Source organism: Mauremys mutica, chromosome 4 (assembly GCF_020497125.1).
Source record: "Mauremys mutica isolate MM-2020 ecotype Southern chromosome 4, ASM2049712v1, whole genome shotgun sequence".
Lineage (NCBI taxonomy): Eukaryota > Metazoa > Chordata > Testudines > Geoemydidae > Mauremys > Mauremys mutica.
In genome coordinates this window covers 10,820,982-10,844,646 of record NC_059075.1, presented here as the reverse complement: position 1 = coordinate 10,844,646, position 23,665 = coordinate 10,820,982, and the positions used below count along the sequence as shown (strand labels likewise).

Here is a 23,665-nt window from a genome sequence, read left to right as displayed (position 1 = left end):
CATACCAGTATTGCCCTGGCCTCTTCTTTTGTCATTCAGTGTTGAACGCATTCTAGAACAATATGCATTTCCTCACCGTTTGGGGGCGAAGCCAGACTTTAAGGCACCTGCTCCCCTACATGGTGTTAACTTCGCTTGTGCCAATCAGAAACAAACACAAACAGGTTTTGGGCCCCGTCCCCTATGACACTTCTATGATGTCATAGTGGGTAGTTTAGGCCTGCCTGCCATGTGCAGGCAGGGAGAGGAGAAAGAAAAATGAATCCTGTGTATCCTGTGTACACCCGTAACCGAGCCTGATCACCTCGAAGCCTCTCTCTCAGCTCACGTGTATCAAACAGAGCTGCTACGTTTACCGGTCGTTATGCGTTGGTTCGTGTTTGTAAGTATCAGTTATTACTAAATGCTGCATCTTTGTTTATAAATATTGTTAGTAGATATTTTAGTCATTGTGTGTTTTAAGTTTCATTAACTCTATTAGCTAATCATACGCTGCTCCCTTACCCCTTGTAATCATCCCCAATAAAACTTTAAATTGATTAATTTTAGTGTGTGTGTGTGTCTGCAGTTTGCATCGTGACCCATACTCTCCTTGCATCCCTTACCAATATAGTCTGTTGCCACGTGCAGCCTGGTAAATAACAGGCCTGCATTTTCTTTCGCCCCTGTGAGTCCGTGGCAATCTACAGTAACTTCTGGGAATTAGCTCATTCCAGCTCCAGAGCGCCCTCTGCAGGCTGGTGATCCACTGCCTCTTGGCCCCCGTGTCCCTCCCAGGACCCAGTGCCCCTTTATCTGGAGTGCTGCCCCCTGGCAGTAACCCCTTTCTCTCAGGGTCTCCCCTCCCCAGGGAACCCCCCACCCACTGTCCCTACCTTGTCTCAGTATAAGGCTACTGCCAGGAATCATCTAGCCCCGCCATGCCCTGGGGCAGACTGCAGTATCAGCCTACTCATCACTGGCAAGGTTGGGTTTGGACCTGTTGCCTTTGCCTACCCCTGGGCTGCCCTCTGCAACCCCCAGTACCCGCTGGCCTTGTGCTAGGCCACAGCCTGGGGCTTTCCAGGCTGGAGCTCCCCAACTCCTCTGCCTTTCCCCAGCCCTGCGCCACTCAGGTACCCTGTCTCCAGCTCCCTGCAGCCAGGCCCATCTCCCCTACAGGCAGAGGGAGACTGTGACTGCTTCAGCCCAACAGTCCCTTTATAGGGCCAGCTGAGTCCGTTTCGGGTGTGGCCACAGCTGTGGCTGTTTCCCCAATCAGCCTGGGCTGTTCTCTCAGCCTGCCAGCCCTCTTCCAGGGCTGGTTCTAACGCTGTCAGGGTTAGAGCGGGTCATCACCCCGCTACATGCCCTCACAGTAAAAAACAAAACAAGCAAAAAAACCCCAAAACCTTTCTTATTTCTAGTCTAAATTGGTCTAGCTTCAGCCTCCAGCCACTGGAGCTTATTATGCCTTTGTCTGAAGCTTAAAGAACCTTCTACTATCAGAAATCTTCTCCCCTTGTAGGTACTTATACAATGTAATTAAGACACCTCTTAAGCTTTTCTTTGATAACTAAGCCTCTCACTGCAAGGCAGGTTTTCTAGACCTCAGATCATTCCTGTGGCTCTTTGCTGAACCCTTCCTGATTTGTCAACATCCTCACTAAAGTGTGAACGTCAGAACTGGACACAGCGTTCCAGAAGCGGGCTCACTAAGGCCGTATACAGTGGTAATACCACCTCCCTGCTGCCATTCGCTATTTCCCTGCTTAGACATCCAAGGATTGCATTTGCTTTCTTAGCCACTGCAGTACCACATGCTCATGTTCATGACCTCATCGTTCTTTTCGGAGTCACTGCCTTTCTAAACACAGTTCCCCATCTTAAACAAGACCCACCTACTTGGTTCCTGGTTATACACTCTTGCATTTAGCTGTATTATTCAAGTGAGCCCAGCTTAACATGCACTCCAGATCATTCTGTAGATCTGACTCTTCATAGAAATACAGGGCTGGAAAGGACTTTGAGAGGTCATCTAGTCCAGTCCCCTACACTGAGGCAGGACCAAACAAACCTAGACCATCCCAGACAGGTTTTTGTCCAACCCGCTCTTAAAAATTTCCAGTGATGGGGATTCTGCAGCCTCCCTCTGAAGCCTATTCCAGATCTTAACCCCCTTGATAGTTAAATCTCCATTGCTGCAGATTAAGCCCATTATCTCTTGTCCTATCTCCAGTGGACATGGAGAACAATTGATCACTGTCCTCTTTATAACAACCCTTAGCATATTTAAAGACTGTTATCGGGTCCTCCCTCAGTCTTCTTCTTTCAAGACTAACATGCCCAGTTTTTTTAACCTTTCCTCAGAGGTCAGACTTTCTAAACTTATCATTTTTGTTGCTCACCTCTGGACTCTCTCCAATTTGTCCACGTCTTTCTTAAAGTGTGGCACCCAGTATCGGAGACAGTACTGCAGCTGATGCCTCACTAGCGCCAAGTAGAGCAGGACAGTTACCCCTCGTATCTTACCTACAAGACTCCTATTAATAGAGCCCAGAATGATACTAGCCTTTTTCACAACTGCTTCACATTGTTGCCTCATATTCAATTTGTGATTCACTACAAATCCCAGATTCTTTTCACTATTTACTGCTCCCTCAATTTGTGTCATCTTCAAACTTTATCAATGATTTGGAAAAAACAAAGTCATTGCTGGTAAAGATATTGCCTCACATTGAGCCAAGAACAGATCCCGTCAGGGCTGCACTATAAATGCCGCAATTGAACAATGATTCCTCATTTCAACATATGTTTTAAGATCCATCAGTTAGCCAGTTTTTAATCTCATTCAGAATGCTGTTGAGGACAGTACTGAATAGCTTTGGGATGATTAGAGGAAGAAAAATTTCTGAGAATTAAAGTTGTCACAGAAGCACCAGCACTGAAATACTTTAAAATTAACTAAGAGCCTAAGATCTCAGTCAATGTAAACTCGTGTGAGTTTGGGGCCATTCTTTTGCAATGCCCTAATCAAAACACAGTGGAGCTAAGCCCAGGCTGAAGAAAGAAATACTGTGTTGACAACTGTATCCAGATGGAAGCTGCTCCATTAAGATGTTTATGGGAGGAGACTGGTCAAAGTAAATATAGGCTCTGTTGTAAGCCATAAACATTACAGAAACCATTGGACAACCACCAACCAGACTTTGGATAAATGATTGTGAAACTGTAAGAGCACTTTTTCAATGCGGGATACAGGCCCGGAAAGAGTCTCCTTATCCTGGATATGCTTTCAAGAGCACTAATAAATAATGAAAGCTTAAGCCCTATGGCCTGGAGCTCCAGAGGGGAAAGAGCTCTCTACTCCCTCTATTGGTGAGAAGGGAAACATGCAGCCATAGAACACTTATTTGCATAAGCTGCCTACCCACAATTCTTCTAGTGACTCTTGGGCAGTCTTGTAACTATGCACAACCTTGGATGTGTGGGGGGGTGATGGAGTGGATTCCTGGGCTCCCAGAGAGGGAAGAGAGTTCTTACCTTTGTGACAAAGAGCTAACTTGCAAACATTGAGGATTTTGTCAAAGGTCCACTCCTAAGTGATCTTTTCTCTCCTCTGCACAGTGAGCGACAATGCAGACTGAGGGCAGCAGCAGAGATGCTGGGATGGCCCTGCCTACTCAGTGTCTGAATAAAGCTGGATTTGAACCTTAAACTGGGTTAGGTGGCGACCTCTACAGGCAGGGCCAGTAAGCAGCTCCCTTGGGGCTGGAAATAGAGACAGTTGGCCACGCCTACTCTCCACTACCAATTGTGAGTGGGGTTGGGTGACGGGGTGCAGCCAAAGGGCTATTATCTGTGGGGTATTGTCACCCTCAGGTGAGGAGGGAGTTTAGATGTACTACTGCCACGTTACTCTGTGTGTGTGTTGGGGGGGGGGTTACTTTTTATTTGCATATATATTCTAGTGCTGAGTTTTCCCAAGTCTGCCAGCATTCCCTTTCCCCTAATAAAGCTTCCCCTGTTTGTGCACACTCCTGGAGTGCTTGCAGGAGGGGAAGAGTTGCTAGTCAGGGCACCCGGGGAGGGGGGGGGTGGTGTTTAATTTTCCCAGGTGTCTGGGTGAAGGCCCAAGAGAGTTTAGCTATTAGTGGGGAGGGACTGTAGATATTTTGCACCTGGCCCTTTTCACTACTATTATCCACCTGGCAGAAGGGTTACAAAAGCCAGGGGCAGTCATGGGCGTGCCCCTGTTGGGATGCAGTTTCCTCAGTACTGTTGGTTTTCGGCACTAAAGCCGGGCGTCACTCATTAGGGTTTAAATATGGTGCAGTTTAAACAGAGAATGAGCGGACTGCAAATGTGACTGCTAGCACGGTGGCCAACTCTGGGGGCCTGCAGCCCGTGAGTCCCTCTACCTGGAGGTAGAGAGACAGGCTCTGGAGCTGAGGCAGTGACAGATGCACATCCTGCATGGGTCAAGCACAGAAGGGGCTGCCCAACATACACTACCGAGAGGTTACAGAAAAGCTCATTTCATGGGTCTCGGGCCGACGGCAGTTCACATGCTAGACAAGCCCCAGGGCTCCCTGAGCTGAAGGCATGAGTGTCCAGAGCTTGATCTAAAAAGCAAGCGTCTGTGGCTAGGGGCTGTAATAGACTCACGTGGATCAAGCACAGAGGGGGACGCCGAACATACATTGACCGGTGGGTTACAGTGCTCCAAGCTCTAGCTGGTGCATTGTCTCTGGTCAGCCACTTCGATTTGCTTTTTTAGGCTGTGCCTCTAGGTGGGGTACAAGCTATGGGATGCCAGGACATTTACTACGGTGGTTTGGGAAATGGGCCTTATTTACCTGGGGGAAGAAATCCCCTTTTCCCTGCTTTTAGCGTAAAATCATATTCTGGCCCCAAAGTTTGTTGCAGTCTTTAGCTTGGTCATTAGATGGCAGCAGTGCCTAGATATTTCTTTGCCAGTTATTGGCTTCAAAGCAACACTGGAAAGTGCAGGGTCTTCCATCAACCTAATTTAATTACAGGGATAAAACCCATATCTGCAGTTGGAACTCTAAGTATATGACAGCGCTGATTTTCTTCAGTATCTGTCTATTACAGGGACACCAGATGTCACAGCTTTCATGAGTCAGTTCCATGACATCTGCTGTTATGGGAATGCATGAGGGTTAAAGGCTACACCGGGGCCCCATTCAAATGGCAAGCAGTACTTACCACATTATTTCTGGTCTGGTATTTAGACTGTCACATGGGAAGCCTTTCCTATCGAACAAGGCCACACTGTGGAAGGGCCTCGGAGGTCACTCAGATGATCACGCTGAGATTGCTCAAGCAGCAACTTTACTTCTGTTTCAGCTGAGGGCCTGAATGCAATTGCACACAGACCATCAGGGTCCAGGAAGCGGTAGACGGACACAGACAGCACAGAGCAGCAGAACTGGTCAGGAATTTTGACAAAGCCTGTAATACGTCAGAAATGCAGACTCGTCAAAACCACAACTTCTTGTAGAAATGCGTCGGGTTCGAGGGGACTACGGTTGGGAAGGTTTCTCAGGTCCAGGATGAAACTGCTGGTAAAAATACAGGGAGGGAGAGGGAGAAACCCACCCAGAATCACCAATAGGCTATTGGTTAGGGCACTCCCCTGGGATTTGGGAGACCCAGGTTTAAGTCTGTGCTCCCAGTCAGGCAATAACAACCAGGCTATGGGATGTTTTTTCTGGGCATATCTACACAGCAGCTGGGAGGTATAACCCCCCTCCCCCCGGTGGATATACACGCACTAACTCCGCTCAAGCTCGCATCTAAAAGCTAGCGGTGTGGCAGCGGCGGGTTGCGCTAGCTGCCCAAGTCCACGCCGACGGTCTCCCCCTCCACGCTAGCCCCTCCCACTGCTTTCGGTCACACTGCTGTTTTTAAGTGCTCGTGTGAGGCGACTAGCACGTGCATGTCTATGCAAGCCGGGAATCACACCTCTAGCTGCTGTATGGATGACCGTAACCTCGCCCTTTGGTATTTTGCAAGGTCTCAGTTTCGTCTCAGTGTGGAATGAAACCAAATGCTGAAACCGTGACATTTTTCATGAAACAGAATTCTTGTTTTCTGGCCAGCCCGTCACTGTGACGGGGTGACGACTCACCAGCACGGCGCCTCCTGCTGGTTGTCCAGGGAATTAGCTTTTCCAGCTCTGGAGCGCTCTCTGCTGGGTGATGTCCTGCTTGCTGCTGGCCCCCATGTCCCTCCCAGACCCTGGTGCCCCTTTATGTTGGGTACTGCCCCACGGCAGTACCCCCACAGATCTGCGTCTCACCTCCCCAGGGAACCCCCAACCCCCTATCCCACCTCGCCTCAGTCTATGGCCACTGCCAGTCTCGATCTAGCCCCCGCTCATTGGGGCAGACTGCAGTGTACACGCCATTCATCGCTGGCAAAGGTGGGGTGGGACCTGCTGCCTTTGCCTACCCCAGGCTACTTCTCTGTAGCCCCAGTACCTGTCCTGGCCTTTATCAAGGCCTGCAGCCTGGGGGTTCTCTAGCCTGGAGCTCCCCAGCTCCTGTAGCCTCTCCCCAGCCCTGCTCCACTCTAGGCACCTTTGTCAGCTCCCATACAACCAGGCCCTTCTCCCTCAACAGCTAGAGGGAGAGTCCTCCTCAGCTCCTGGCTTCCCTGGCCTTTATAAGGCCAGCTGTGGTCTGATTGGGGTATGGCCCCAGCTGTGGCTGTTTCCCCAATCAGCTGAGGCTTGCTGATCTCCCTAGCAGCAGCCCTCTCGCAGCCTCAGCCCTGTCCCAGGGCTGATTTCAAGCCCTTCAGGGCAGGAGCGGGTGACCACCCTGCTACAGTCACCGTAATCCTTCATTCCTCCTCCCCAGCCTGCTGAAATGATGATGCACCAAAAAGAAAGACACTGTGTTGAATAGCATAGTTCAGAGCTAAAATCCACCTGTGACATTCTATACCCTGGGGGAGCGTACTGTAACCCCCATATTCCTCATTTTCAGAGGGGAATGTCACACCACCTCTCATCAAAGTAGGGTTGTGAATCCTGCAGGATTGGCCTGGAGTCTCCCAGAAGCGGCATTGCTCTTTCGGTGACTATTGGAAAGCAATCCAGGAGATTTGAATAGGATATTTTAAGAAAATGACATTACGTCATGTTGGAAGAAGAAATCTCCCGGAACAGCTTCAGTCAGAGTTGGCAACCCCATATCACAGCCTGGTGATATTCCCATACTTGGAAGCACAGCAGTTGAAAGCATGACTCTTGGAGCTGAATTAGGATGAGGAAGAGGATGGCACACGATCTTTTGCAGAGGAAGCACATCTAAATAGCACCAACAGAATGTGGTAGGGCCTGTGTGACTTTATCCATCCATCCAAGTTCTTATAGCAATCTCTGGTGACTAGTCTGTGGCACATGACCAATATTCCTTTAGCCAAACATCTGCATCAAACATCGATAATTTCATTTAAGCTACTTGTCCCCAGAGAAGGCCAACATGTTAATTCTCAGCATCGGCCACATGCAGGTCATGAAATCTGCATGAATTTTGAAACTTTATGGAGATGGAAACTGACAAGCACCAGTTCGTTTCTTTTAGCATCAAACTCCATGTGGTGCCTGCTGCAAAAGAAACCTACTAGAATCCAGGGGATCGAATCAGTTCATCTTTTCAGCCAGCCAGCAAAGTACTAGAGTAGATTGCTACTTAGGTTGTTGGTGCCAGCTGGATAAACTGCCATGCAATCTTGTATTAATGAATATAGCCAGTCCATTGATCCCCCTGGCCAGATGTTTAGTGGCCTAATATATATAAATATATGTTCATGTTTAGACCAACTTTTTTGTTTTTCACATAGTCTATTACTTCTTTACTTTGTGACAGGAGTACGTGACTTCTTTGCTCTCACTGCCACAGGGGATGGCTGGGCGGAGAAATTCATGACCAGTAAGATCAAGTGAACTTGCAGGTGAGAGTCTCTACTTTCATTGTACATCCCTACTTGCTCAGTTTCACGTGGTGTCCTATATTGTCCCAATAAGCGTGCCAGAAAAACCTAGACTGGAAATGAACAAACTGATAGTGTATCTGGGCCAGACTGCACGCTTTCCTTCATCAGCACTCAAGGGTCGGGCTGGCCGGAAAGCAACAATTTCCAACATTTGTTTTTGTTCCAATGAAGGCTGGAGTGGGGGAGGGGGAGACAAGGAAGGGGAAAACCCAAAGCAGAATAGGTGACCCGTGTTCAAATCCTCTCTCCCCATCGGCAGAGCAGAGACTTGAAGTGCCCTTACCCAGTGAGTTATTGTTTATTCTAGAAGCGTCTTGGTTTTGGTGATGGCATTTTTTTGACAGAACCATAAGAACATAAGAACGGCCATACCGGGTCAGACCAAAGGTCCATCTAGCCCTGTATCTGTCTACCAACAGTGGCCAATGCCAGGTGCCCCAGAGGGAGTGAACCTAACAGGCAATGATCAAGTGATCTCTCTCCTGCCATCCATCTCCACCCTCTGACAAACAGAGGCTAGGGACACCATTCTTACCCATCCTGGGTAATAGCCATTTATGGACTTAGCCACAATGAACTTATCCAGTTCCCTTTTAAACATTGTTATAGTCCTAGCCTTCATAACCTCCTCAGGTAAGGAGTTCCACAAGTTGACTGTGCGCTGCGTGAAGAAGAACTTCCTTTTATTTGTTTTAAACCTGCTGCCTATTAATTTCATTTGGTGACCCCTAGTTCTTGTATTATGGGAATAAGTAAATAACTTTTCCCTATCCACTTTCTCAACATCACTCATGATTTTATATACCTCTATCATATCCCCCCTTAGTCTTCTCTTTTCCAAGCTGAAGAGTCCTAGCCTCTTTAATCTTTCCTCATATGGGACCTTCTCCAAACCCCTAATCATTTTAGTTGCCCTTTTCTGAACCTTTTCTAGTGCTAGAATACCTTTTTTGAGGTGAGGAGACCACATCTGTACACAGTATTCGAGATGTGGGTGTACCATGGATTTATATAAGGGCAATAATATATTCTCAGTCTTATTCTCTATCCCCTTTTTAATGATTCCTAACATCCTGTTTGCTTTTTTGACCGCCTCTGCACACTGCGTGGACATCTTCAGAGAACTATCCATGATGACTCAACTCTACTCTACTCAAGTGCAGAGGGCTGAGCGAGCTGGTTCCCCAGGCTTGCTCACATGCTCAGAGACAGCACACACTACCAGTCCCTGCACCGTGACCCCGCCCAAGCCCAATATTCCTCAGTAGATTACGTCAGTCAACTCCTGGGAGCAGGGAAAGTGCAAGAAAACTCTCACCACTATGCAAATGGCACTGACGGAAGGTATTTGATGGGATTCCACCAGCTAGGTAGAGATGAATGGAGGTGGTGGTTTAGGCTAAGATTCAGGCTGGGTTTGAGGCTGAACCAGAGCCAGCATTTGGAATTTAGATTCAATGGTACCAGCATCTCACATGCGCTTCACACAAGATTCCAGTCCCAAAAGGCAGAAATTTCAGAAGATTAACTGTCATGAGCTTTCCGGTATCTGCTGGGCATATTACAGGGAGAAGCTCAGAAAAGCAGAGTCGATTGAGTGATCATGGGCTACCTTTGAAGCAGATGCAGCCAATAGCCCTCTTCATGTTTTAGATCAGGCCTGGAACCACAGAGCAAAAATCAGGTGAGGCAGGTTTGGATCTGGAGAACTGAAAAGTCAAGAAATTGGGGGTAAGCAGAATAGGGTTTGTAGTTCTGGAGCTTCTTTAAATATTATTTTTAAAAGGGGATGAACTGGAGACAGACTTTTTTGGGTAGCCCTTACCTCTCTTCCTGATGAAAGGCAGCATTTCACAGGTCCCAGACTGGCACATGTTGGGGCAGCCTACTCATTAATAAGATTGTGTAAGTGATCACATAACCTCTGCAGTGCTTTACACAGTAATGCAGGGCACATGCACAAATGTCATGAAACCATTAATTGCTCCCAGACGGGCTGTTTCTATGCTATTTGAAAGCCAAAAACTAGATTGAAAATGCTCATTAAGAAAGCAGGTTGATAGATGCGCCGGAGTTCGAAAATCACAACATGTTCCATGACCTTAAAGCAGCTAGACAGGAACTTGACCACAATTTGATGAAAGATTTAGGGTACGTCTACACTTACCTGCCGGTTCGACGCGGAGAGTTCGACTTTTTGGAGTTCGAACTATCGCGTCTGATCTAGACGCGATAGTTCGAACTCCGGAAGCGCCGCGGTCGACTCCGGTACTCCACCTCGGCAGAAGGAGTTGGCGGAGTCGACGGGGGAGCCGCGGAGTTCGACCCCGCCGCGTCTGGACGGGTGAGTTGTTCGAATGAGGGTACTTCGAATTCAGCTACGCTATTCACGTAGCTGAATTTGCGTACCCTAATTCGAACCCCCTTCTTAGTGTAGACCAGGCCTAAGAGGTAAGAGCTTAATAGGTAGCAAACAAGAGCTCCTAATAAGTCTCATAAGGGGAGGTTGGTGGGAACTGGGGAAGATGCCCTGTTTAAACTCAGAAGATATTTTAGATCATGTGGTGTAGTAACGTAAATCAGTGCAATACCAAGTAAGTCCAAGAGAGGGCAGTGTAAGACATTCTTATGTTAATGCAATATTTTTCCAATCCTATGTGTTAAGCCTGTGGGGACATTCTAAGCAAGCGGATAAAACGCTCGACTTTTCTGTATGATTTCCGGAGACAGCCAGGGCAAGATGCTGAAAGAGAAAACACTGGAAACCAGAAAGGTCACAAATTCCATTAGCAACAAACGTGTTGTACAGTAGAAAGGACTGAATTCCTGCTTGTCGATCCAGCTCGCTTCGCGCCGGAGGTGACAAGCTGTTTCATCTGCCAACCTGGCCCAGAAAGCATAATGGGCACAGTGCCATGCTGGCGGAGACGGTGGAAGGCCCCAGCTTTAAAAGGAGTCAAAATAATATGGAGGGCACATAATAAATCGCACTTACATTGCCAGAAACCTTCAGAAATACCCTGTGTTTATTTCCCCCATGGGTGACGCCTGGCAGTCTCTTTAATTGAACAATCAACAAGTGATACCCTTAGGAGCACGGGCACTTAGGGTTTGATTCTGACCTCACTGACAGCGGTGGTGGTCAGACGTTACTAAAATCAGTGGGGTCACACCACAGTAAAAACATGTGATTCTGTCTAGAGGGACCAGCTCCGAGGTGAGTGCTACACTGCCATGTATTTTTGCAGTCACAAGGGAACGATATGCTAAATGCTGAGACTGCAATCAAAGAAAGAGTCAAGCTGAACTGTAGCTAAGTTGTTTATTCCCCCTCAAAGTTGGCAGAACTTGGCAGGGGCCAACCTAGAAAAAATAAAGAGTGGTTTTGTGCCAAGCGCTGCCCATAAGCCAAGAACATAAAAACGGCCATACTGGGTCAGACCAAAGGTCCATCCAGCCCAGTATCCTGTCTGCCGACAGTGGCCAATTCCAGGTACCCCAGAGGGAGTGAACCTAACAGGTAATGATCAAGTGATCTCGCTCCTGCCGTCCATCTCCACCCTCTGACAAGCAGAGACTAGGGACACCCTTCCTTACCCATCCTGGCTAATAGCCATTCATGGCCTTAACCTCCATGAATTTATACAGTTCTCTTTTACACCCTGTTATAGGCCTAGCCTTCACAACCTCCTCAGGCAAGGAGTTCCACAGGTTGACTGTGCACTGTGTGAAGAAGAACTTCCTTTTATTTGTTTTAAACCTGCTGCTCTGCCTGCTCATGCAGAAATTAGATGCCACTCACGGGGGGTTGTGCAGGTCTTAAGAGAGTTGCCTCCCTTTCTGGTACACTTTGATCTGCAGTGTTGATATTTAAACTTGTCATGAGGCATCAGAGTTTGCACCCATTAACGCATCTCAGTCACTTCAGACTGTTGAGTCACACATTTCTTTACTATGCAATTTTTTTACATTTATAACTGACATGGCGAGCCCAGAGGTGCTGGGGCGGTGAACTGCCAGGCCCAGAGGTGCTGGGGCGGTGAATTGCCAGGCCCAGAGGTGCCGGGGCGGTGAACTGCCAGGCCCAGAGGTGCCAGGTTTCTGACCTGGCACAAATTAAGCACTGACCCTAGTCTCTTAACAAAAGCTTAGCACCAGAAGGAAGCCACGATGACAAAATGGTGGCTCATCTGACCACCTCGACCCTGCCCAGCAAGCACACATCTTGATGCAGCTGGAGGGTCACTTTGACTTCAATAGTATTGTGCCAGTTTACACCAGGGCTGTGTTTGGCCCAGCCCATATAGGCCATGCTGAAGCTAGGCCACAACGCCAGATGGACACTCAAAACTCCTCAAGGAGACAAAGCCAGCAGAACTGCTCAGCAGCTCATACGTTTCTAAGCTGGTTACAAGCCACAGAGTCTTTAAGGAGGTATGTCGAGCCCACTGGTGAGTGTGGAGGGGAGCAAACATAGGGGGATTGTGCACTGAAGCAACACACCCAAGAAAATGGCACCTTTAGGGGCTTTGTTTCGCTAACAGCATTGGAGCGGAGGGACTCGGCCCTGCAGAACAATGCCTCTGCGTGGTCCCTTGCTGTGGTTTTGAAAGGTTTGAGGAAAAGCAGCAAAGCAGAGTATGACGTCAGCCGTAAAATTTACTACAACAAACCCTGCATATTGCACCAGAAGGAAAAATAATCCACCTCCACTGCCAACAGCATCTTCTGGTGAAGTGAGCTCCCAGCACGTGCTAGAGCAATGGCTGGAGATCTGGGAACCATCTACGAACTCCCAGTGGGTCGGCATCACGAGAAAGCTGTGTGGTCTGGAGCAGTGGCCCTCCACCAGGGGTACACAGAGGGCTGCCGAGGGGGGCGGGGGGATGTATGTCAATTCATCTCGCTCAGTGTTTCTGAACCTGGGGGTCACGCGCGCCAGGCGGGTAGTGGGATGGCTTTAGGAGGGTCGCAAGAGCAGCACTGCCACTAGGGGGTGGTAAGTAGGGCAAGCGCCTGGGGCACCACATCACCGGGGGACCCACGAAGTTAAGTGACATGGTTCAGGTTACAGGGTTCAGGCCTCAGCCCCAGGCGGCCGGGCTCGTGACAGGGGTACAGGAGTCTGGAGAGGTTGAGACCCACTGGTCTAGAGGATCGAGCACTTACCTTGGCCTCAGGAGAGCGGGGCCCTTATCCAGAGTCTGCCACCAACCTGCTGGTTGAGCTTGGCCAATTGTTTTGCCTTTGTGTACGCCCTCCATTAGGGGTGTAGAGAGCCCAGCCCCATAGGCCCCTGAGCTTAGTCTGGGTGTCCAGGTGCTTCCAGAATAACCACTGTGCATTCGGAGAGACTGCCAGGGGAGTTATTCCATCCGCTTTTCAGAGCAAACGCTAAGGGAGGAGGGGGTGAGAGAGAGAATCTAGCTGGCGGGAGAGGGCTGCTAGCGAACAGGAAAGCTATTTCGGGTGGGAGATTCTCTTTCCTTGTATTGTCCCTTTCTCCCCTCCCACATCCCTCTTGTTGTATCTCTCTTCCAGCACCTAGTTAGCTTCCTTCCCCTCCCGCACTTGGTGCATGCTAGCGGCAGCAGAGTCGGTGCAATTAACGTCCTGGTCTCTGAACGGCTCCGAGAGTCCCTGCTTCAGGGGTTAGGCGGCCAGTTTTACTGCTGTGTTGTAAGCTGGACAAACTGGTTCCGACCAAATACATTCTGAGCCAAATCTCTGCCCCACACTCAACCCAACCCTTGGGTGCTCTGCCAGCCAGTCTGACCCTTCCTCCCTCGTCTTGGGCTAGAAGCAGAAGGGCTGAGAGAGGTGATCTTGCTGGTATTTTCAGTCTTGCCCGAAATTCACGAGCTTCCCACCCCCACTCTCCAGAAGCAGCAGACAGAGGCAAGCTCCTGAACTTTAGGGTGCGCCGAGGAAAAACCTTTCAAGTGTTACCATGGCACAGCTGCCAGTCAGATTCCTGCTGGGAATCTCTCCACTGGCTCCCATGGAGAGATCCACGGGCTCATCAGGGGCTCGGTGCCCAGGGAAGGGCACACTTGGAGTAGAGAGGTGGATAGCAGAGAGGCTTAGCTCCCCCCCCTTGCCATGGCACAGCAGGGCCTCCCTAAGTGCCTAGAACTGGGTCTCCTTGCTTCCAAGCGCCCCCATCCCCGAAAGAGTGGAGCAGTTCCCATTTGCCCAGCTGTCTTCTCAGCAGATTCAGCTCCCAAGCAACGGGACAAGGCAAACACAGCCACAGATTGTTCCTTTGGTTTGAACGGGTCAACTCGTGGAGTAAGGCCCCATGCGACGTGAGGAAGTGAGCTGGATTTTTGCCCTGAGACAGAATATTGGGAACCCTTTCTACTGGGGAGACACGGGGGACTATATTCTGCACCAGAGGGGGATGACCTCGGCAGCAGATGTTTTGTACCTCTACGTTGACAAAAGGCGTTTGTGCCGGAGAAGTAGGTAGCTCCGTGCATCTAGGATGACTTTAATAAGCACAGACAATAAAAGCAGCTGGGGCTAAAACAATACATCACCTACTGTGCAAATATGTGTTTAGGACATTTCCAGTGTGAATGGTCCTAGCTGCCCCTGGGAAGCAGGTGGGTGCATCATACGATACATGTAATTCAATATTTTTAAAGGTGCATTATTCACAGAAAAGACCAGAACAGTGAGCGCCGTCTTTTGTTTCAATGAATGTTCGTACATTCTCAGAAAGCGTGCACATGTGGCTCAATAGAATGCAACAGGACCTTTGAAGCCATTGGTCCAAGAGGTATTTCTCAGTGATTTTTTCATTTGTATTTGGTGGGTCTTCCTATTCTCAAAGAGAACAGAAATATAGGGGCAGATTCTGATCTCAGTGACACTGCTGTAAATCTGGAGTGATTTCCATCTGGTTTTTTGGAGATGTTCTGTAAAATCAGACTCTGTCTCCTTATGTCTCTCAGACTGCTAGACAGACAAAGTAAGCTAACTCATTGAAAAATGAAAGACACGGGAAATTAAATCACAAAAGTCTCCAGGCATATTATGCGAATTTCAAACCCAGATTAACGGTGATTTATTTATAAGGTACTTACATTAAAAAACAACAACAACAGAGCTCTAATGTATTGTGTAACTATTGGAATATATTCAGAGTTTACAGAAAAACCCTAATCCTACAAAAACTTAAACTCACATGACTAAAGTTATGCATAGGCATTCATATGCAGAATGAAAAAAATCTTCATGAAGTTTTCTTTGACAGGCGGCTATTTCGCATTTTCAATAGCCAAGGCCAATAAACCACATTATGGCCCAACATTTCACTTGCAGTCAAAATATTTTCTGTCCTAGAAGATGAGGAAAAAACAACATTTTCTGCTTTCTCAGGTATGCAGATATTACGGATGGGCCCAGTCTTTGTACCATACTCTGACTTTGGCAAAGATCACACCTGGACAGCTCAGACAGTGTTTTAAGTTGTACTGGTCACTGACGTGCTCCGAAACGTACTTACTCCGGAGAGCTGAGGCTAGAAATGGCTGCTTTCACTCAGGAGCAAGTTGTAACAGCTGGATTCTGAATGCCTGACAACAGGCCTTGCACACTAGCAGCTCTGCAGGCATGAAATGCTGTAATATGTAACATGTGGACGTTACAGTGCACCATATGTTTGATGTTTACCCAGGGAGTGTTTCTGGTAAGCTCCCCAGATACCTGTAATTTACCTAGTTGTAAATGTTCAACAAAACAAGGTAGTTGTCACAAAAATTCCATTTTGTAAAACAACGCCCACCACCACCATTTTCTGTCAAAAAAAGATGAAAAGTCTTTGACCAGCTCCAGTGATAACCCTTCCTGCTACCCCCCAGCCCCACTCAGGAGGGTGGCCATGTGGACGAGGGATGAAGGACACTAGGAATACACTTCCATTATAGCTACAATTCACCTCAGTTAGGTCAGGATGAGTGGGAATGATGCATGAGGAGGAAAGAACCCAGCTTGACTTTCAGATCCCGGGGTGTATATAGGATTGTGAACTAGAGAAGTCATCTTTGTACATGTAAGCTGAGCAAGTTCAGCCTGAAAGACATTGCAGTGGTAAACATGGATCCCTGTAATAGCCATTGGCACTTACCAGAGCAGGGGCACGGGCACCTTATGCCCGTGAAGCAAGGTACACTTCTGGGATGACTCAGGATTTGACACAGAACCGTTAACTAGTGTGAATAGGATTTAGGTCAACACTGACCAAACATTGTTGCCATTCAACAGCTGGTCGGTGGGCTACGTGAAATTAGTTGTCCATCTCAACCTACCCAGACGGCTGCAGCCTTAGCAGAAGGGGAAAGGATTAAACACGTACAGAGACTGACCAGTCCTCGCTCCCTAGAAACAGATGTTCCCTCATGATGGAGGTCCATGGCAGAGTAACGCTGTAGAAGTTTTCATGGCCACTGTCCATGCTAAGCAGAGCATTCCAGGGCTGTCATCTGGTTACCTTACACAGACAAAAATGGTTCATTTCTTGGCTCAGATCTTCAGTGGAGTACATCATTGTAGCTCTTTTGAAGGACACGGAATTATGCCAGTTTACACCATCTCAGGATCTATCTCCTATGTAAATATCTTGCAGACAATACTAGTCTCTCCCTTTGTGTTTCCGCTGGAAATTCAGGCTAGCGTCCAAATTTAGACAAAATTAGTTCCTCTTCATAATCCGAGCCACTTTATCAATTTTGTGACTTTGCAGTCGGATGGTGCGTTTGCTTGGAAATGCTTAGGAGAGGCATTTTAAAAGAAAAACAACTGCCACAGTAAGAAGCAAAATTGTTGGCATATTTCTGACACAATGATCTTCTGTTTGAACAGCTCCTTCTATCCCTGAAGTACCACCGAAAGGAAAAAGAAGAGCGTAGGCCACTTGTTCGCATGGGTTTAAGGCAAACGAACAAATATGAAAAACATCTACCAAATATTCTGCAGTAGGAGAGGTGACATAGTTGAGGGTGTGGGGCATTACTGGGGGGTGGCTGGCCACTAGAGCGGTAACAAAGCATTGGGAAAAGGTGGAAAAAGGGAAACTTGTCATGGGAAATAGTTACTTTTTTTCTAAATGTTTTGGGACTTTTGTTTTTCAATATTTTGGGGGTTTCAAAGCCAAAAAATTGCCAGATTTTCCAATTGCAGAACCAGAACGTTTCATTTCAGGGGGTGGGAAGACCATTTTTTAAACAACGGAAAATGTTGACCAGCTCTACAAAGCATGATGCCACGTGGGTAGGTCATTCGGGAGAGAAACTGATGCCAGCCAAATACACTATAACACAGAGGTGGTGATGTACGGATTCTTAAGCAGGGCAGCGTGGGACAAAATTGTCCTTTAGTAGCATCGTTTCTTTACTCCTTTTCCCCACCTCTCCCCAGCCCGTCCCACCCTCCCCTCACAGTTTGGCCTTCAGAAAAACATTGGCAGATGTCTCTGAGCTGGGCTGGGTGCCAGTCTTTCGCCCAGAGGAGCGATGCTACAGCTGTGTTGGCAGGGATGGCTGGGAGTGGGAGAAGCCAGGATAGATGCAGTTAAGTCTTGGGTCTTGGAGGCATGGACCTCACACAGTTACAGGACACTTAGTGTGCGGGGGCAACGACCAGATGGAACAGCCAGTGCTGGCACGGAGACAGACAACCTGCAGCTGACAGCCAGATGAAACTGGGATGGGAAGATAAAAGGAATAAAACTATAGCCAATAAAATACTTTAAAAATGTGGTTTGGGTCAGAACAAAATCTTTTCACAGAGAGATTCATGAATGAACCACTAATAAGGGGAAAACCCCCTGCGGTATTAAAAGCAAGCAACCAGCATGTTCTCATGATAGATGCAATAATGATACGTAGCACCCAGAGATTACATAATCCCCACAGCATCCGTATGAAGTAAGAAAGCATTATCCCCATTGGACAGGTCGGAAAACTGAGGCAGATGGGTGATGTGACATGCTCGAGGCCACTCAATGAGTCAGTGTTACACCCAGGTTTACATCATCACCTCCCAGTGCTCTGCTCAAACCACTAAACCTTAGCTCCAGCTAGTATGACACAATGCAATTTCTTCTCCCCCAACTAAAAGGCTGTAAGGACTTTCATTTTCTTCCCTATTCCTCCATTAGTCTCACCGATCTCCCTTCTTACTTCCATCTACTCTACAGTCCAATGACGTGGTATTCACAAATGTTACAGATACCCCATTCAATGCATCCTTCAGGTTGATTAACTCTCAGCCAAACAGTAGGAAGGAGTCGAGTTTTTCATGTAAAGAGCAGAACTAAACCTGAGCTTTTTTCTGAGGAGGACCAACAAAAACAGGACAGGCTATAAAAGCAAGACGGGCCCGGCAGAGCCCTCACAGGAATCCTGACATCAGCCCCCTTGCTTTACCAGACGCCAACGGAGAGCCAGGGAGCAGGATTGAAGATGTGAGCAGCCCTGCCCCATTCAGTTTAGAGAAGAGGGACGGAGGCGAACAAACCGAAATTGACACCTGATAGAACAAACACACAGAAGAACCCATGTCCCTCAACGAGACAGGATCGCCCTCAAGCCAGAGATGTTCCTAATCCCAACCCGGCAATATGGAGTTCAATTCCTATTGGCATATGCATTTAAAACGCTTGCACATAAATCATTCCCACTGATATATCTGCTAAAGCCAAAAACCTCGCAGCACAAACATCCCTAAGCTTTGGGGTGCGGAAAGCCTCACACAGAGCCACGTGTTGCAGGCAGCCTTTACCTCGCCAGTGCTGATCCCAGTGAAAGCCCAGAGATGAACATGCCCGAACTGTGGGACCTAGTTTGGTTGCTCGGGTCCTAATCTAGTTCTAAACAAAACACAAAGCCATGGGCGGCGTGTAGAATAGCCCTGCCTGGCCACGCCCAGGCTCCACCCTGAGGCCCCCTCCTGCTGCTGCTAGCTGGCCCCAGCCCAGGCAGACGGCTCCTCTGCCGGGAAGCCTGCTGGGGCTGAGGCTGGGGTGGCAGGGACAGGGGGTGGCTGGGGGGCCCCCCAGTACCGGGGCCCTGCCTCCCGGCACTCTGGGACTGGGAGTGGGAAGGGTGGGCCAGACACCCACCGCCCACGCACAAAGCCTTGAACATTGTTCAACAATTCTAAGATTTCTCTACGTCGGTGCTCTGGCCAAAATTGCAACTTTCCCTGAGGATTATTGGAACAGATCCTTACTTGTAGGTAGACATGTGCCCTGGCTGAGAAAATCAGACGCCCTTAGAACACTAACAATCGGAGCCACATACATGTTCCCTCACAGGGCCGTGGTTTGATGCAACATGTTATGAAGAGCTACAGCCCTGAGACAATCTTCAGGTCTTTTCCACTACGAAATCAATGAGACAAAACTCCCCATCCTTCTGCCAGCTGCCCTTAATATTAAGGCTACATCACTCACATGAACAGCTGTTTACTTGTTCTCGAATGGGTCCTCACAGTTAGGCCTGCACTGTTTTGTCAGTTGCAGGTTGTGTAGGTGCCCAGGGCTTCAGAGACAGCAGGACGTCAGCTTCATCTAGCGCCTGTCTTTCACTGGCAAGCCGTCAGTCACCAGGCCACACCCCCAGTACCTGAGAGAAAGTCATTTGCAAGGGAGGTGCTTGATTGGTTCCAGTTTCATAAGGACCAGGGATCGCCTCTCTGGTCCCGCCGCCGGGGAAGAATGAGGCTATGCAGCTAAGTCAGCACTTCCTTACCCCAAGTCAAAGTCCAGATGCATGAAAACCTGGGATCTGGAGGGACTAAGAATCCGAAAAGAGCAAAGAACCATTTATTTCCCCCTGGGCACTAGGAAATGGGGGTAGTCACCACCATTCTCCCCTCCCTCCATTCCTACCTTGGCTCCAAGTAAGACTCTCAGAGGCTCGGGTCCAAGAGGGAGGCCGCTCCGACAGGACTCTTGGAAGTGGGAGAGGCAGGTGCAAGTGAACCTTCAGGGCTGAACCCTTTGTGATGACTTAGCCAGCTCTTTGGTAGGAGTTGCATTTTTGGACACAGGTGCCAGAACAAATCTCACGTCGAGCTCTGGGTGTGCTGACCGGAGCCACCAGGGTCCCTTTTCAACTGGGCATTACAGTCAAAAACTGGATGCCTGGCAAATCTACCCCACACCATATTTCATAAGAACATAAGAATGGGCCATCACTGGTTTGATCCAGTGGTCCATCTAGCCCAGTATCTTTTCTTCTGACAGTGGCCCACACCAGATGCTTCAGAGGGAATGATGCTTCAGGTGATCCGTCCCTGGGTGGTCGCCCATTCCCAGCTTCTGGCAAACAGAGGCTAGAGATACTGACTTCAGAGCGTGGTTTTAAGAACATAAGAAAGGCCATACTGGGTCAGACCAAAGGTCCATCCAGCCCAGTATCCTGTTTACTGACAATGGCCAATGCCAGGTGCCCCAGAGGGTGTGAACCTAATAGGTAATGATCTAGTGATCTCTCTCCTGCCATCCATCACCACCCTCTGACAAACAGAGGCTAGGGACACCATTCCTTACCCATCCTGGCTAATAGCCATTCATGGACTTAACCTCCATGAATTTATCCAGTTCTCTTTTAAACCCTGTTACAGTCCTAGCCTTCCCAACCTCCTCAGGCAAGGAGTTCCACAAGTTGACTATGCACTGCATGAAGAAGAACTTCCTTTTATTTGTTTTAAACCTGCTGCCCATTAATTTCATTTGGTGGCCCCTAGTTCTTATATTATGGGAACAAGTAAATAACTTTTCCTTGTTCACTTTCTCCACACCACTCATGATTTTGTAGACCTCTGTCATATCCTCCCTTAGTCTCCTTTTTTCCAAGCAGAAAAGTCCTAGCCTAGTTAATCTCTCCTCACATGGGACCCCTTCCAAACCCCTAATCATTTTAGCTGCTCTTCTCTGAAACTTTTCTAACGCCAGTATCTCTTTTTTGAGATGAGGACACCACATCAGTATTCAAGATGTGGGCGTACCATGGATTTATATAAGGGCAATAAGATATTCTCTGTCTTATTCTCTATCCCCTTTTTAATGATTCCTAACATTCTGTTTGCTTTTTTAACTGTCACTGCACACTGTGTGGACGTCTTCAGAGAACTATCCACGATGATTCCAAGATCTTTTTCCTGACTTCTTGTAGCTAAATTAGCCCCCATCATATTGTATGTATAGTTGGGGTTATTTTTCCCAATGTGCATTACTTTACATTCATCCACATTACATTTCATTTGCCATTTTGTTGCCCCATCACTTAGTTTTGTGAGATCTTTTTGAAGTTCTTCGCAGTCTGCTTTGGTCTTAACTATCTTGAGCAGTTTAGTATCATCTGCAAACTTTGCCACCTCACTGTTTACCCCTTTCTCCAGATCATTTATGAGTGAGTTGAATAGGATTGGCCCTGACCCTTGGGGAACACCACTAGTTACCCCTCTCCATTCTGAAAATTTACCATTATTGCTCCCTGTCTTTTAACCACTTCTCAATCCATGAAAGGATGTTCCCTCTTATCCCATGACAGCTTAATTTACGTAAGAGCCTTTGGTGAGGGACCTTGTCAAAGGCTTTCTGGATATCTAAGTACATGTGTCCACTGGATCCCCCTTGTCCACATGTTTGTTGACCCCTTCAAAGAACTCTAATAGATTAGTAAGACACGATTCCCCTTTACAGAAACCATGTTGACTTTTGCCCAACAATTTATGTTCTTCTAGGTGTCTGACGATTTTACTTCCTTTTGTTTGTTTTAAACCTGCTGTCTGTTAATTTCATTTGGTGACCCCTAGTTCTTGTGTTATTTCACATTTGCAAACCCCAAGCCAAAACCACAGGGCATTTTCCACTGAACAGGAGTCAGTTCCTTGAACAATACTAGATGTAAACATCTTGGTTGTTAACATGGGCCTCTTGTCTTGTCTTGCACGAGCAGGGCTACATATGGTATAAAACATCTAAATATATAAGCTGCACATCTCAAATGGATTATTCCCAGGCTATGTTGATTTATAGCAGCTAGGAATCTGGCCCCAAATCTCTGTTGTTAATGAACATTGGAAAAAAAACCAGCCTTCTATATATAGGAGACAAATTGTCCATAAATTGTGTGAGCCACAGAGGTTGTTTCAGTTACTAAATGATTAAAGCATCTAATCTCTAGAGCAGCAAGGAAGAACACGGTAAAAGGGATTTTTGATGTGGGGGTGGGGGAAGGGCATTTCTCTGGGGACTGTGCCATAGAAAGCCCTATAAAAGAGGCACAGATAAGTAAGACATCATTAATAAATCAATGACAGGAAAATGAAAATGGAAGTAGACGAATCAGCTAGCTGATCAGGTCACAGATGAAAAATAGCACATCTGCTGCTGCTTTCAGTGCATTAACAAATAGGCCGCTGGATCAGACACTCTAATGCTTGGAATAATGAAGCTTCGAGACCGATTAAAGCATAAAATAATTTTTAAAATGCATCTGGTCCCACCCAAAACACAAGGAGACGTATTTGCTTTATTCCGCATCCTTGCCAGCAGCTGCAGCGGGTAAAACAGCCCCACTTTTTATTTTGTTATTTTATTGCTCTAAGGAGAACACCACAAACACAGCTAATTTCATGTTTAGCCCAGTGCTTTGATTCCTACCAGCTAAATGCACTGAACTGTGCTTAATCGATATGTTAAATCCAAGCCAATGAATATCTGCCTGAGCTGTAGCAACCAGCTCCCCTGCTGGAGAGAATCCAAGTCTTTCCCCATTTCCCTCTAATATTCAAATTGCTGTTGCTGTTTTGTTTTGATTGAAGAGCACCGCAGAATTAACAGTCGCAAAAATGCTTCATTTCCCCAGTGTCCCGTTTGCTTGCTTGGCTACAAAAGATTAGATGTTGGCTAGTGTTAGAGCTTTAGGTGCCCGTCAGGCAAACGGAAGAGTAGCCTCCGAAAAGCGTGCTCCCTGTGGGTCTCCCAAGCACTCTGCAATACGAGACAGAAGCCCAGATAACCTCTGGCCCTGGAAAGCGGGCATCTGCTCATATTCTGTAGCTACAGATGCTGTTCTCCACTCCCATCCAAGAGCCAAAATGAAGCATGCGTTTATTAGCGCAAACCCCATATAGTTCCTTGTCTGGCAGGCTTTTCTGCATAAGCCTCTCTTCTTAGGGACTTCTGTTATTATTATTTGAATGACAGGAACTTTTAGAGGCCCCAACTGAGAACAGCCCTATTGCACTGGGTGCTGTACATATATCTAGGGAGAGACAGCCCTGGGCTTGGAGATCTTACAGTGAAAACAGTCAAGGCAGAAAAGGGGTGCGAGAGAAAACAGAGGCACTGAAAGGGGAAGCAAGTTGCCTGAGGGCACGCAGACAGAATCCAGGTTTCTTGCCTCCTTGCCTGATATCCCAGCACTGACAATGTCAGCCCGTGAGAGTTCTGCCCTGGGTTTCAATGAGGCTGAAATCCTCGTCCCAGCCCAGTAAGCCAGGCTGCCTCCCAGGCCTTTGCAAGAAGCACGCGGAGTGGAGTCTGTGCTGATTTGTCGCCTCAAGTGATAAGGATATTAACCACAGACACCCCACCGCCCAAACCCAACTGTGCTTCACGGGCAGCTGTTCGTGC

The 23,665-nt window shown here is 47.8% G+C and overlaps 1 long non-coding RNA gene across 1 annotated transcript; it reads left to right on the top strand.

Moving 5' to 3' along the window:
- Nucleotides 1-240: 240 nt before the first annotated feature.
- LOC123369828 lies at nucleotides 241-21,167 on the top strand. Its single transcript, XR_006579149.1, has 3 exons — nucleotides 241-382; nucleotides 7,884-7,968; nucleotides 21,151-21,167. It is a non-coding gene; the product is annotated as an uncharacterized LOC123369828 (long non-coding RNA).
- Nucleotides 21,168-23,665: the final 2,498 nt, after the last annotated feature.